This window comes from Pteronotus mesoamericanus, unplaced genomic scaffold (assembly GCF_021234165.1).
Source record: "Pteronotus mesoamericanus isolate MK-2021 breed Mesoamerican mustached bat unplaced genomic scaffold, CSHL_Meso_final contig_50, whole genome shotgun sequence".
Lineage (NCBI taxonomy): Eukaryota > Metazoa > Chordata > Mammalia > Chiroptera > Mormoopidae > Pteronotus > Pteronotus mesoamericanus.
Genome location: NW_026555186.1, coordinates 7,557,447 through 7,570,354, shown reverse-complemented (window position 1 = coordinate 7,570,354; position 12,908 = coordinate 7,557,447). Strand labels below are relative to the sequence as shown.

The window sequence follows — 12,908 nt, the reverse complement described above, 5'->3', positions numbered from 1 at the left end:
AAGTTAACAAAGACCTTAAATAGAGGACTAAGAAGTTTAAAGGTATTTTCAGAAATAAATAATAGCTATCAAATTATTGAATTCAAATATTTTTTATAAGTAGGTTTCAGTATATTTATTTCCCTTTATGCTCAAAAAACATTTCCGTATAAAGAGATATTCTTTCCTATATTACAAAATAGAAAATTCAGGCTTGGAAATATCAAAGTAACTTGTCCAACTTCATGTAGCTCCTGAGTGAAACCCAGATGTTCTTTCCCCCTCCATTGAATATTGCCTCTTAACATCATGAGGAATTCTGATGTTCAACAACATTCTACGCAAAATAAGTTTAATGCTTCAGTAGTGCATATTCTCTATCTAGCTCTTTGGGAGTCATATTTTCTAAATGAAATTGATCTTTACCTAGAATGCATATTGTTCTATATAAATTATTTTCTGCTATTTTCTTAGAGATGGTCTAGCTCTTTCGATACAGGATTTATGTATTTAAATACATGTAAATACTATTTGATGTTTTGTAAGTCTATACTGGAAGTTTTAAGTCTCTACATGTGTAATTATGGCATTGTTTTTAAAAGTGAAACTTTTTTCCAAAATTGGCCAATTGATCTTAATCTCACACTAAACAACAATGGATAATTATTTTGATGATTGGTTTGCTCAGAAGCCCAGAAATAATTCTGGGGTGAATGAAACACCTTAACCTACATTAAATGTTTCTTTCAAGAAACGAGATTGTGATTTCAATTTAGATTAAATCTCCAGATCTGCACATCATTGAATCATCATCAACTTAATCCATACTGATAACCTCAATGGTATTACAACAACAGCAATTCTAAACTGAGGCCAGTCAAAAATAAAGTCTAAAATTTTGATATCTCAAAACTGTAGTGCAATTTTCAGAAATGATGGGAACTTAAAATATTGTCAAGCTGTACTTTGTAATTTACTTAATCTGCATTGCTGATTCTCAAAGTTCATCTCATCTTCTTTTCACGATTTTCAAAATTTCCTCCAGGGAAGTTATTTGTGAGAGTCCAGCCATTCTTATTTACAAAGTAGAAAGAAGAAAAAGAATGAAAGCAAGAAAGAGAGCAAATAACAAAGGTGTACATAGTTTAGTGTCCCATTATGGGCTAAATGTTTGTGGCTCCCCTCCTAAAAATTAGTATGTTGACACCTCTTAACTCTCAGTGTAATATTTGGGGGTGAGGTCTTTGAGAAGTAATTAGCTTTTGATTAGTTATGAAGATGGAATCCCCAGGATGGTGTTAGTGCCCTTACAAGAGGAAAAAGAAGGAGGTGGAAGAGGACGACAAGGAGGAAGAAGAGGAGGGAGCGATGGAGACCAAGAAGAGTCCAGGCATGCATGCTGTGGAAAGGTGAGCACCTGTACACTGGAAAGAAAACCCTCACCAGGAAAAAAGCTGCTGGTACCTGGGGCTTGGGCTTTTCAGGCTTCAGGACTGTAAATTGTTATTTAAACCACTCTGCCTATAGTATGTTGTTTTTTTTTTAAAAGCAGCCCATACGAAACCCCATCCTGTTGATATTCTTGCTGTTATTATTAGCTTGAAAAAATTTTGTAGCTGCCTTCCATGTTTTTGGTGCAGGATTAGTCAGGATTCTCCAGAAAACAGATCCAATAGAATATGTATATTTGGTTCATTGGTTCATGTGCCATGAAGGCTGAGGAGCTCCCCCATCTGAAAGCTGGGGTACCACGAAAGCCAGTGGTGTAATTCTGAGTTCAAAGGCCTGAGAACCTGGGAACCAATGGTGTAAATCCTGGTCCGAGTCTGAAAGCCCAAGAACCAGGAGCACCTCAAAAAGCAGGAAGAGATAGAAGTCTCAGCTCGTGCAGAGATAGCAAATTTACCCTTCCTTCATCTTTTCATTCTATTCAGGCCCTCAGTGGATAAGATAATGACTGTCCACATTAGTGAGGATGCTCCTCTTTACCGAGTCTATGGATCCAAATTCTAATCTCTTCCTAAAATGCCATTACGGACACACACAAGAGTAATATTTTACCAGTTCTCTGGGCCTCCCCTGAGCCCAGTCAAGTCCTCACATAAAACCAGTCACGAGAGGCGCTTACTGGGCATATGAATTAGCTCAGGCAGGATTCTGGGAGCCTAGATTAAAACAAAGTAGAACATTTTGTTCAAAGGTATATAAAGGACTGTGTGTGTACTTCAGTGTTATTTCAGAGAGAGTTCTGGTGTTTGAATATTTTAATCTAAATAAACCCAATATAATTATTGGAGGAAAATCATTACTGGATTCTGCTGAAGTTGAAATTTCAAGCAACAACAGAGCAGATTAAAATAAACTGTATCTAGTTCACCCCACTGGAGCTTTCATAATGTTGGTGTATCTGATATGTGTTTGTTTATTAAGATACAGCTGTGAATGCCAGAGAAGGCAGGGTTTGGCCATGCAAGAGATAGAAGCACCTCCCAGGGGTAAAAAAGGTCATAGGGACAGTCCCCTTTACCACTTGAGGGCATCCTACACTAAGCCCCAGGGAGATCTCTTTTTATTCAGAGCTTCAAATCTACTCCGAAATAATGAGGTGGGTGCCGAGTGCCCTGCAGCAGCCCTATAATAATGCGCACATAGGCCTTGGGGGACTCCAGCACAGTGTCTAGTTGGAATGAAAAGCCTTCGTTCCCATAAACTTAGAGATGTGTGCTTTGGCTTTAGCTAGTGGTTCACTTTGTTGTACATGTTTTTAGTCTACACCAAGTAGGGGGGCAGATTTTAAAAACCTCAATAAACTACATTTTTATTAGAGTGGAAGGAATGTGAGGCAAGCATACAAGCCCTGATCATTCTTGGATCAATTATGAATGTATTTTTTAAAAAAATATTTGAGAGACTGAATTAACTTAAGTGGGTCATCAGAAATTCACATCTCAGGAAAAGGACTCATGGACATGGACAACAGTGTGGTGATTGCTGGGGGGAGGGGATTTAAGGGGACTAAATGGTAATGGAAAAATATATCAAAGAGAAAAAAATAGAGAAAAAGTTCACATCTCAAAAGTGAAGAGAATTTACTTTGTTTAATGTTTCAATAAGTAATAGAATATGATGTTTCTAATTACTGAAATATCTTATAAATTGTCTTCTACTTTCTCTGTGTGCATGCATATATATGTATGTATACATATGTGTATATATATAAAATTAAACTTGGAACATAACCAAATTACCTTATAGGTGTTACTTAGTGCATTAGGGTATTAAGGATGAGAAAAATATGCATACTCTATTTAATTTATTCTGTTTCATTTTTATCATACACCAAAAAATTCAACATACTGATCAATTTGGAATATATCTATGTAAAAGTATGTTTCAAGAATGTAATGATTTCCCAAACAATAATAAAAAAACAAAATAGAGACATTTTTACTTTAAAGTCAAATATCTGTATATTTTTAGTGAAACTATGGCAAATGCTAACTTATGCAGACAGTGATTTCAGTTTTCTCTTTCAGTTTCCATGTGTAGATAACATACAAATTGAATTTCTTCTGAGTCATAATTGTCTATGTGAAATATCTATGCAGACATAGGTATGCAAAATTGGTATCTATAACTAGGAAATAAGGTGGAAATTGAGATATTTCAATAATGAAATACTGAAAGAAGTATTACATACAAATGATTTTCTCAGATTATATGAATAAGGTATATAAAGACATTTAATAGTCTATAAAATGTTTTAATGACAGTGAAAATGGAAAGATATAAATTGTGGAAATCAGAGGAGTGGTAAGATTTGTTTATAGACTAAATGTTTAATTTACAGTGGCATAGATCTGTTTAAAATACTTTATGTTGTCTACTAAGTTAAATAATGTGTAGACATTACAGTCTAAGGTAATATTTGAAACATTAATTATAAGGTTATGTTTGTTTTATATATCTTAATAATTTACATGACTATGAGATCCCAAAAAGCAAGAATGAGATGCATCTCTGTATTACCAGGGCCTTGAAAGAAAAGAAGCTCAATCAATTTTTGCAGACTTGGGTGCTTAGAATAGAACTCAAACATAAGGTCAACTAAGACTGACCTCAAGCCAAATTATGCAGAGCACATAGTTTGTCTTCAACCTATGCTACCCATCCTACCTCCATTTTTATTTTATTGTGGTAAGACATATAAGCATAAAACTTACCATTGTATACATTTAAGTGTTACTTTTAGCAGCATTTATTACATTCAAGCTGTTATGCAACCATCATCACTATCTATTTCCAAAATTGTTATCAGCCAAACAGAAACTCCGTACCCACTAAGCAGTAATGCCTCATTTCCTTCCTGTTCACCCCTGGTGGCCTCTATGAATTTGCCCAGTATCGATATTTCATATGAGTAGAATTATATATATTATTTTTAAATTTTATGTTTCCCTTCCTCTTCCTCCTGCCACTTAGATTCACATTCTATCATAGCAGGTAAGATCTCCTCATACAAAGTGCTCATGCCTCAACCCAGAGCTCCAGACTTGGTAATCATTTACCAATTTGTTTGCCACAAAAGAGAATCTGTCTTCGCCCAAGTTTTATGGAAGATTGGCCATTCTCTTAGACTGATGTCCACTGAATTAGAAAAAGTTGAATATATTGCTCTTTCTAAAGTTTTTTTATTTATCCAGGAAAATTTGTAATAATTTTCCTAGATATGTTTGTGCCTTGACTCAAGAAATAAATTTCTTACAGTGGACATTTTACCACAATGTTCAACTTTAAAGAATATGATTATTGCCACAGATCTTGTTGACTTTCCAAAACTGATGTTGATCTGTTCTGTCAGTTATTCTGTGTATAATTCTGTTTTTGTTTTTGTTTTTGTTTTTGCTTTTGTTTTGGAAGTGTTCATCAACAAGAATAGGGCTGATCTAATGAGCTATGTGATGGCCCCATTCCCACTAAACCTCTGTCATTCTTAGGTATAAGCCTGGCCTTTATTGTAAGTGTGTATTAGCATTAATAAAAGTGGTCTTACTAGCTACCTCATGGTCCACTTCTATGGATACTGTCCTGTTGTTTCTGAAGCTTCATATTTAATGCCTCATCAGCTAGAAGCTAAAGTTAATGGTCTATATCTAACATTTTTTACATAGTAACCAATGATGCATAAACTGTTGTTGCTATTAGAATTCAAGTTGTAGAGTAAGATCCTTCATTTCAGACAGGAAAAGTCTCAGCTCATTCATCTTGTTTGACAGCCTTCCAGCAATATGTCTCCTTGACAATCATCATTATTCATGGACTTTATTTGCACATAGTTTTCAAATTTCTCCCTGCCATTTTAATTAGTGGTTTCTTTTCACACTATGAGAATTCAGAATGCAGGTGTGGTTTCATTTAGTTAATTAATACCTGTGATGTGGAGAAAACAACATATTTTAAAATATACTCCTAGAAGATAAATATGTACTGATAAACAGTGAAACTAATATTTCACTCTTGTATAGCTGCTACAAGACAATAAATCCCCATGAAATTATTTCAATGTGCTGAAGTTTTAAGATCCTAGATACTGGTATTTATTACATTACCTGAAGATTTAGAATAAAGCCTTGCCTTTTTCTTCTTAAATCCTCCAGCATTATCAATGCACCTGTCATTTGATATTATTTAAAACAATGTTGATTCATCCATAATGCACCGTGAAGCAAAGAAAATATCATCTTAACCATTCTGATGGTTTTTCCCCCTCTATATATATAGCCCTGAATTTCATTCAATTACCTACAAATTATTGAATTATTTTTTAAGGGATAAAAAGTATTTTCTAATGATATATTACTTTACAAATATAATTTTAAAAACCCAGTTACCTTAACTATACTCTAAATGTATATAATTCATTCCATTGATATCATAGTATTAATATTGTTATTAATATATAGGTTTGAGTTAGTGAAGTTATTCAGCTCCTCAAAGAATATTTTACTATATTGGTTCTGAAAGATGAAATGTCAGATTGAAATTTGAACTCAAATTTGTCATTTAGGTTTACTTCTGTCAGGTATGTTGCTTGATTTATTTGCCTATGTATAAAAAGTTATCATAGTCTAGTGGAGAAACAATATTAACTAATAATACAACCACTAGGTAAACAAAAATGTGTGATTTATTTATTTTGCAAAACTTAGTAGAAAAGGCTCTGTAAAGTACCTGTTTATTGGTTTCAAGTTTTTCATAACATCACCTTTTATTTCTGGGGTTATCTTTATTGCAATATAGATTTGTACATTAAGCAAGAATTAAGTAGTCCATAATAATATTCCCTTACAGAGTATAAAATTCTGCAAAAATACATAAAAAAAAGAAAATTGAAGAAGAAAACAGATTGCAAGAGAAAATTCTGAGTTGGATTGGTAGAGAAATTTTAAAAAGCACTGTGTCTTCTCTCAAGATAAGTAGACACAAAAAAAGTAAGATAATTTAGTCTAATAAAAGTATCTTTTTAAAATTGACTACAGGAAAAGTATTAGTTTTTTAATATATTTGTTGTGTTGATTATGATCACTAATATAACATTTATTAAATGACAATCATCATCATGCAATGTGTACTTCTACTTGTTTTTCCATTTTAAAAAATCACAAGAATTTATACTATTTAAAAGTCAATTATTTCACATAGTAGTTTAACTACTCCATCAAAGAAATAACAGTATTCATTTAAAAGGACTGGACTAGAGATACTATAGACTAGAGTTGTTCTCAGACCTTACAGTACATTAAAATTGCTCCGTGCGCTTGTTGAAACGGCCCCTGGAGCCCATCGCCAGGGTTTCTGATGCAGTAGGTGTGTCTGGCTGGTTTGGAGACTGAAAATGTGAATTTATTTCTACCATATTGTAGATAATGCTGGTGCTGCTGATGCCAGCCTCAAACTTTGAGATCTTAGAGTCATGTTATTGTTTATCTTTACATTTTATTTAAAACAAGACTTTTTCTTCTTAAAAGCAAATCATTTTTTTACCTTTGTCTCTGCCTCCCCCCCACCACTTTCCCTTGCCCCCTCCCTCCTTCCCTCTCTCAGCTCTTCCCCTTTGGTTTTGTCCATGAGTCCTTGCTATATGTTCCTTGACTTTAGCAAGTCATTTTAAAATTAAAAATTAATCTAGAATTAGAGTATCAATTCCTAAAATCTCTATGCTAGGCGTAATTATATTAGACAGGGAATTCTAACAAGTTTTATATTTGAAAAAGTAAGAATTTAGTTTTCTCTTAAGTCACCAAGATCTTTAATTAAATGGATTTAATGTTTCTGCATGGAATTCTTTGATGTTTATGAGGAATAACAGGTCTATGAAAACTCGGATTATCCAAACCATTTGACTTAAACCCAATTTTTTTTTCAAACTACCCCAAATTAAGGTGCTTTTTTTAAAAAAAAAATAGCCCTTAAGACATTTGCTGTTATATGACCACATTCCCTCATTTGCTTCATCTTTACTGGTAGCCTCTTATCGTAGATAATGTATAAGCGCTTGCTAGGGATAATTATCTGAAAAAAAAATGAAGGAAGGAAAGAAGGGAGGGAAGGAGGAAAGAAAGAAGAGAAGAAGGAAAGATGATTTTTATTAAACACAGAATATGCAAAAAGCACGATATTAATAAAAAAATTTAAAAAATAAAAATCAAGCTTCTCAAAGCATGTTTTCCTTTCTTCTCTTCCATACAGGAGAATGATTCAGCAGAGCTGGTTTCATGGGCGTATGTCCTGTGCAGTCACATTGGGCCTCATGCTTTTAAGGCTCCTGTCTTTGGTTGAATATTTTGTTGTCATTGACTTGGAATTCTTAATAATTTTTGAAAAAGGAGCTTCATATTTTTATTTTGCCCTGTACTCTACTCTATCCTCAGGTAATACAATTAATTCAAATACTGTGTTTTTTCTTCTCCCAATGTTCATTTATATTTGTTAAATTGATGTCTGAAAATTAAAATAATAAATCTTGATATAGTTATTTCAAGCTACAAATACTTCTAAGCAGATCTACACACATAGGATATGAAAGTTTGACAAAATAATTGTATAGAACAGAACTAAACTTGAAAAAGAAAAAGGAAAATGTGCGTATGTGTGGTGGGAACAGATTTACAAAGAAATGCAATCAAAAAAGAAAAAAAAGGAATTTGAGCCAAAGGATTTCCAAGCTCTGGAGGGGCACTCCCATGCTTACCAGGGGGAAGGAAATCAGATTCTTGTACATGTGAGGAGCATATTATTAAGCAAAGTACATTATCACTTAACTCAGTATGAAATTCTCACAAGCTGAGGTAACATTTTATTAATTGTGTATGGAGAGATTTCGGGCCAATATGGGCATAGATTACTCCCCCAGGAACAAGACTAATCTGCGCAATCCATGTGAGCATGGCTTCTATCAGGAGGTTCTTATTAATTATTAAATCATTGTATATTTTTATATTGCCCACATAAACAATATTTATTTTTATCAGACTGCAGAAGGACACAGTATCAAAGTACAATTCAAACCAACAGAGACAATAAGAGAGTGTCTCCATTTGAGGGCAGGAAGGTATGATGGGCAGAAGATCAAAGAAGTAAACAGATATTTTGTTTACACTTTAATGAGCTTCCGAGTGTCAGGAAAACAAAATGTCTACAATTTTAAATAACATTTGCTCTATTTGAAATAACAGAGTATGGCAAAAATGCATTAACCAAAGAGGAAAACATTCTGAACAGACATGTATTGGGTCTCCTGTCCAGGAAAGATTTATTTTCATTAAGAATATGGAAATAGTGGGTACTAAATTAAAATTACTCTAGAATTGGAATAGCAAAACTATAACTGATAAACTTTATAAAGAGTTATTCTATAGTACATTCTACATTTTTATGTAGACTTATGTAAACTTAAAAGATTACAAATGGGATTCTAGAACTTCTAATTCTTATACAATACTCATGCTAAAAATAATTACTCTAAACCATTGATATTACTGTTTCCTTGAATTAGAAGACTGGAGATCAATGAAAAAAAAAATATATATATATATAAATTCACAGTAAAAGATACATCGGAGAAGAATGCTTCAGAGTCAAGCCACTTGGTAGCTGTGTGAATTCGTGAAGCTGTGTGCTTCAATTATTTGTCTCACAGTTTTCATATTTTGTTAATAATAATGATAGCAAAGTTTCATAGAATTTTTCTGAAAATTCAATGAATTATTAGATATAGAGTACTTAGAATAATATCTAGTATTCAGTAAATAATAAGTATTATTATTGTAGTTTCATTGTTAATATAGTAGAACCCTAGACTAACATCGCAGGAGACAACCTGGTCCTCAGTGTAGCCCAGGATGCCCTTAGGGGGCCCTCTGATGCCTGCTTCACTACCTACTTGATGTCATCGTATTTGGCAGCTTTCTCTAGGCGGCAGGTCAGATCCACAACTGACACATTGGGGGTGGGGACACGGAAAGCCATGCCAGTGAGCTTCCCATTGAGTTCAGGGATGACCTTGCCCACAGCCTTGGCTGCGCCAGTAGAAGCAGGGATGATGTTCTGGGCAGCCCCCCGGCCGTCACGCCACAGCTTCCCGGAGGGGCCTCCACGGTCTTCTGGGTGGCAGTGATGGCATGGACTGTGGTCATGAGTCCCTCCACCATGCCAAAGTTGTCATGGATGACTTTGGCCAGGGGGGGCCAAGCAGTTGGTAGTGCAGGAGGCATTGCTGACAATCTTCATGGAGTTGTCATACTTGTGGTTCACACCCATCACAAACATGGGGGCATTGGCAGAAGGGGCAGAGATGATGACCCTCTTGGCGCCACCCTTCAAGTGAGCCCCAGCCTTCTCCATGGTAGTGAAGACACCTGTGGACTCCACAACATACTCAGCACCAGCATCACCCCATTTGATGCTGGCGGGATCTCGCTCCTGGAAGATGGAGATGGACTTTCCGTTGATGATAAGCTTCCCGTTCTCAGCCTTGACTGTGCCTTTGAACTTGCCGTGAGTAGAATCATACTGGAACATGTAGACCATGTAGTTGAGGTCAATGAAGGGGTCATTGATGGCGACAACATCCACTTTGCCAGAGTAAAAAGCAGCTCTGATGACCGGGTGCCCAATGCGGCCAAATCCGTTCACTCCGGTCTTCACCATCTTGTCTCAGGGTTGAGGCTGACACTCACGAATGGCCACTCGGAGTAAGTGATTTTTGAAACTGAATTTAATTCCCCAACGAATTGTATATGCACAAGTACTATAACATATTTTGCTTAATTGGTCTCATATTACACTTGCAGAAAGCAGAGCCTATGTTTTATTCACTTTTATGTCATTTATATAAAATTTTATGCTCAAAACATATTTACTGGTTTGAAATTCCTATATCACTTCAACTATATTGCATGGTTGTTTCCAAATATTATAGAAACGTTATATTCTTTAAGAAAAAAATAAAAGAATAAGAAGTCATTAAAGTTTCAGATGTGGCCTATAACAGACCTTAGACATCATGAAGCCCAGGCTCTTCAGTAGAGAAATTAGAAAACTTGGCCTAGACAAGTCAAATTGTATGTCAAATACATAGCTAGGGAAGGTCTTCACTCCTGGTTTCCAAATTCCCTCGTCAGTGCCACTCATGCCAACACTGGGGATCATGACAACTTTCAGTTCTTAATTTCCAGGTGTCCCACAGTATTGTCTTATAACACTTATAATAAGTTTTTTTTCCCATTGTTGAAAATGTTTAATCCAAAAAGTAAACTCCTATCCATTGCCTTGTTCTCCTGCTAGAAAACATCTTTATTTCCTCAGACATTATGATTTTTTTTATAAAAGACAGAACCTCTCAGTGTAAACCTTAATTATAGAGGAAATGTCAACCATTTATAATTTATCATTTTAAGTGTTATAGATACAGGAAACAAAGCAAAAGCTATGGAAATTCTATAAAAATGTTAACCTTAAGCATTTTTAATTTATGAGGCAAGTGATTAGAAATGACATTACTTTTTTCATTAACAGCAATTGCATCTTGACAAGGATCAGACTAGAGTTGACTATGATAGTAAATGTGTTTGTCTGAAATTTCACATCTTTCTGATGCCTAAAGGACATTTGGTTTTGGAGCCAACATACATTCCTGAAATAGTTGACTTCCTTTGAGCACACAGGCCATCACAACATCTCAGAGAAAAAATGTCTCTCCTATGGTTTGTTTTGATATAAACAAGTACTCTATTTACAAAATCTGGCAAAAGTAGATTTTATAGTTTACAAAATACATTTATGGTATAAAGCCAACCAAATTAGCACACTTTCAAAAGCCTTGAAGCATACACTGCACACACAATGAAACTTCTCATATCCATTTTCTTACAATAAAAATGACATACAATCTGTCCAACTCTTAACAGTCTCTACTGATATTATCCATTTCACTGCTTCTCTATTAGATTATATCACATTAAGAGTAGGGGATCTCCAGTCCCTTGGTGAAGTTTCAACACTTACAATGATGCTAGAAAAAAAGAGTAAATATTCCATAAGCATTTAGTAAGTGGATACATCAATGAATGAAGAGGTCTATGGAGATTCTTTTGATGATGAATAATTTGCAAGCATTGTGCTTAAAACAAGTTCTTTAAATAAAAGCCTGGTCTCAACTCAACAGCAAAAGTGATACTTTCAGAATGTATGACTAATATCACTTCTGTCCTCAAAGCCCTCCAAGTTTCTTTCTTATTTTTATTTTTATTCTTTTTATATTCATTTAAAAAGAAATGCCACCAGACATAATTAAGCATCCTCTTTGACCTCCTATCCTCACTTCCTACAACTTTACCCTTTTTTTCTTCCCTCCGGACAAGGAGCTTCCTACATGACACTTTGAGCCTTTCATACTAACTGTTCATGATCTACCATGGCCTTCAGTGAGCATTGCCTTGAAGAATGAATCTTTACACTTTTAAGTCATTCCATTTACTTCAGTCTTCTTTTATCATAATGTATGTATTAACTTTTTTACTGTATTTTCTATTGAAAGTATTATGGTTTCCCTTTCCCTTAGTAGAAACTTCAGTTGATTTAACAACCACAGAAAGGACATGTGGTAGCAGGAAGTGCAGCTTGAAAATTTGTCACCCACCTGTTTAATTCCCCTTAAATTAATAAGATGGGCTTAGGTGAAAAATCACATATATTGTGGAACAAGGGTGACCTCCTTCAGTTCACTATATTATGGGTAACTATATTGTATGTTATAAAATATGATATATTACATTATAAATATATTATTAGAATATAATATAAATAATATAACATATATTAACTATGATATATCATCAAATACATTACATATATTATAACCATAACTGATTATATTAAATATAACTATATCTTAGGCTAAATGGTTTCATACACTCTCCCTTTTGCTAAATGCACAGGTTTTACTCAGAAGTTGACTAAGGAAAGATATTAAAATTATCAAACAGTGATTCAGGTCCTTAGAAATTGTTATAGAAAAATTTATACCAAGATTTTGAAAAATATGTTGAAGTAAAAAAGCAATGTTTTAAATCATGGTATAAAACATGGAATCGTTTGACTGAAAGAAAGCTAGAATATAAAAAATTCATACATGGAAAGAAGTTTTGAAAATTTTATTAAATAGTTATAGGGACATTTGAGGACATCGAGGAACAAAACTCCATGTCTACATTCCTCAGTCTGTCTTGCAGAGGGATGATGGATTAGGGCGTGCAGTGTCTTCCTTCTGATACCACCAATAGCATCAGATATGGTGATTTCTGTCTCACTAAATTGTCAAATGTTTTACCTGTGTCCACAGCACTGCTCCATCTTCCAAATCCTCCTGA

At 34.4% G+C, this 12,908-nt stretch overlaps 1 pseudogene; it reads right to left on the bottom strand.

Annotated features, from left to right (window-relative positions):
• Positions 1-1,671: 1,671 nt before the first annotated feature.
• LOC129074719 (glyceraldehyde-3-phosphate dehydrogenase-like) lies at positions 1,672-10,188 on the bottom strand (annotated as a pseudogene).
• Between the last annotated feature and the right edge of the window lie 2,720 nt (positions 10,189-12,908).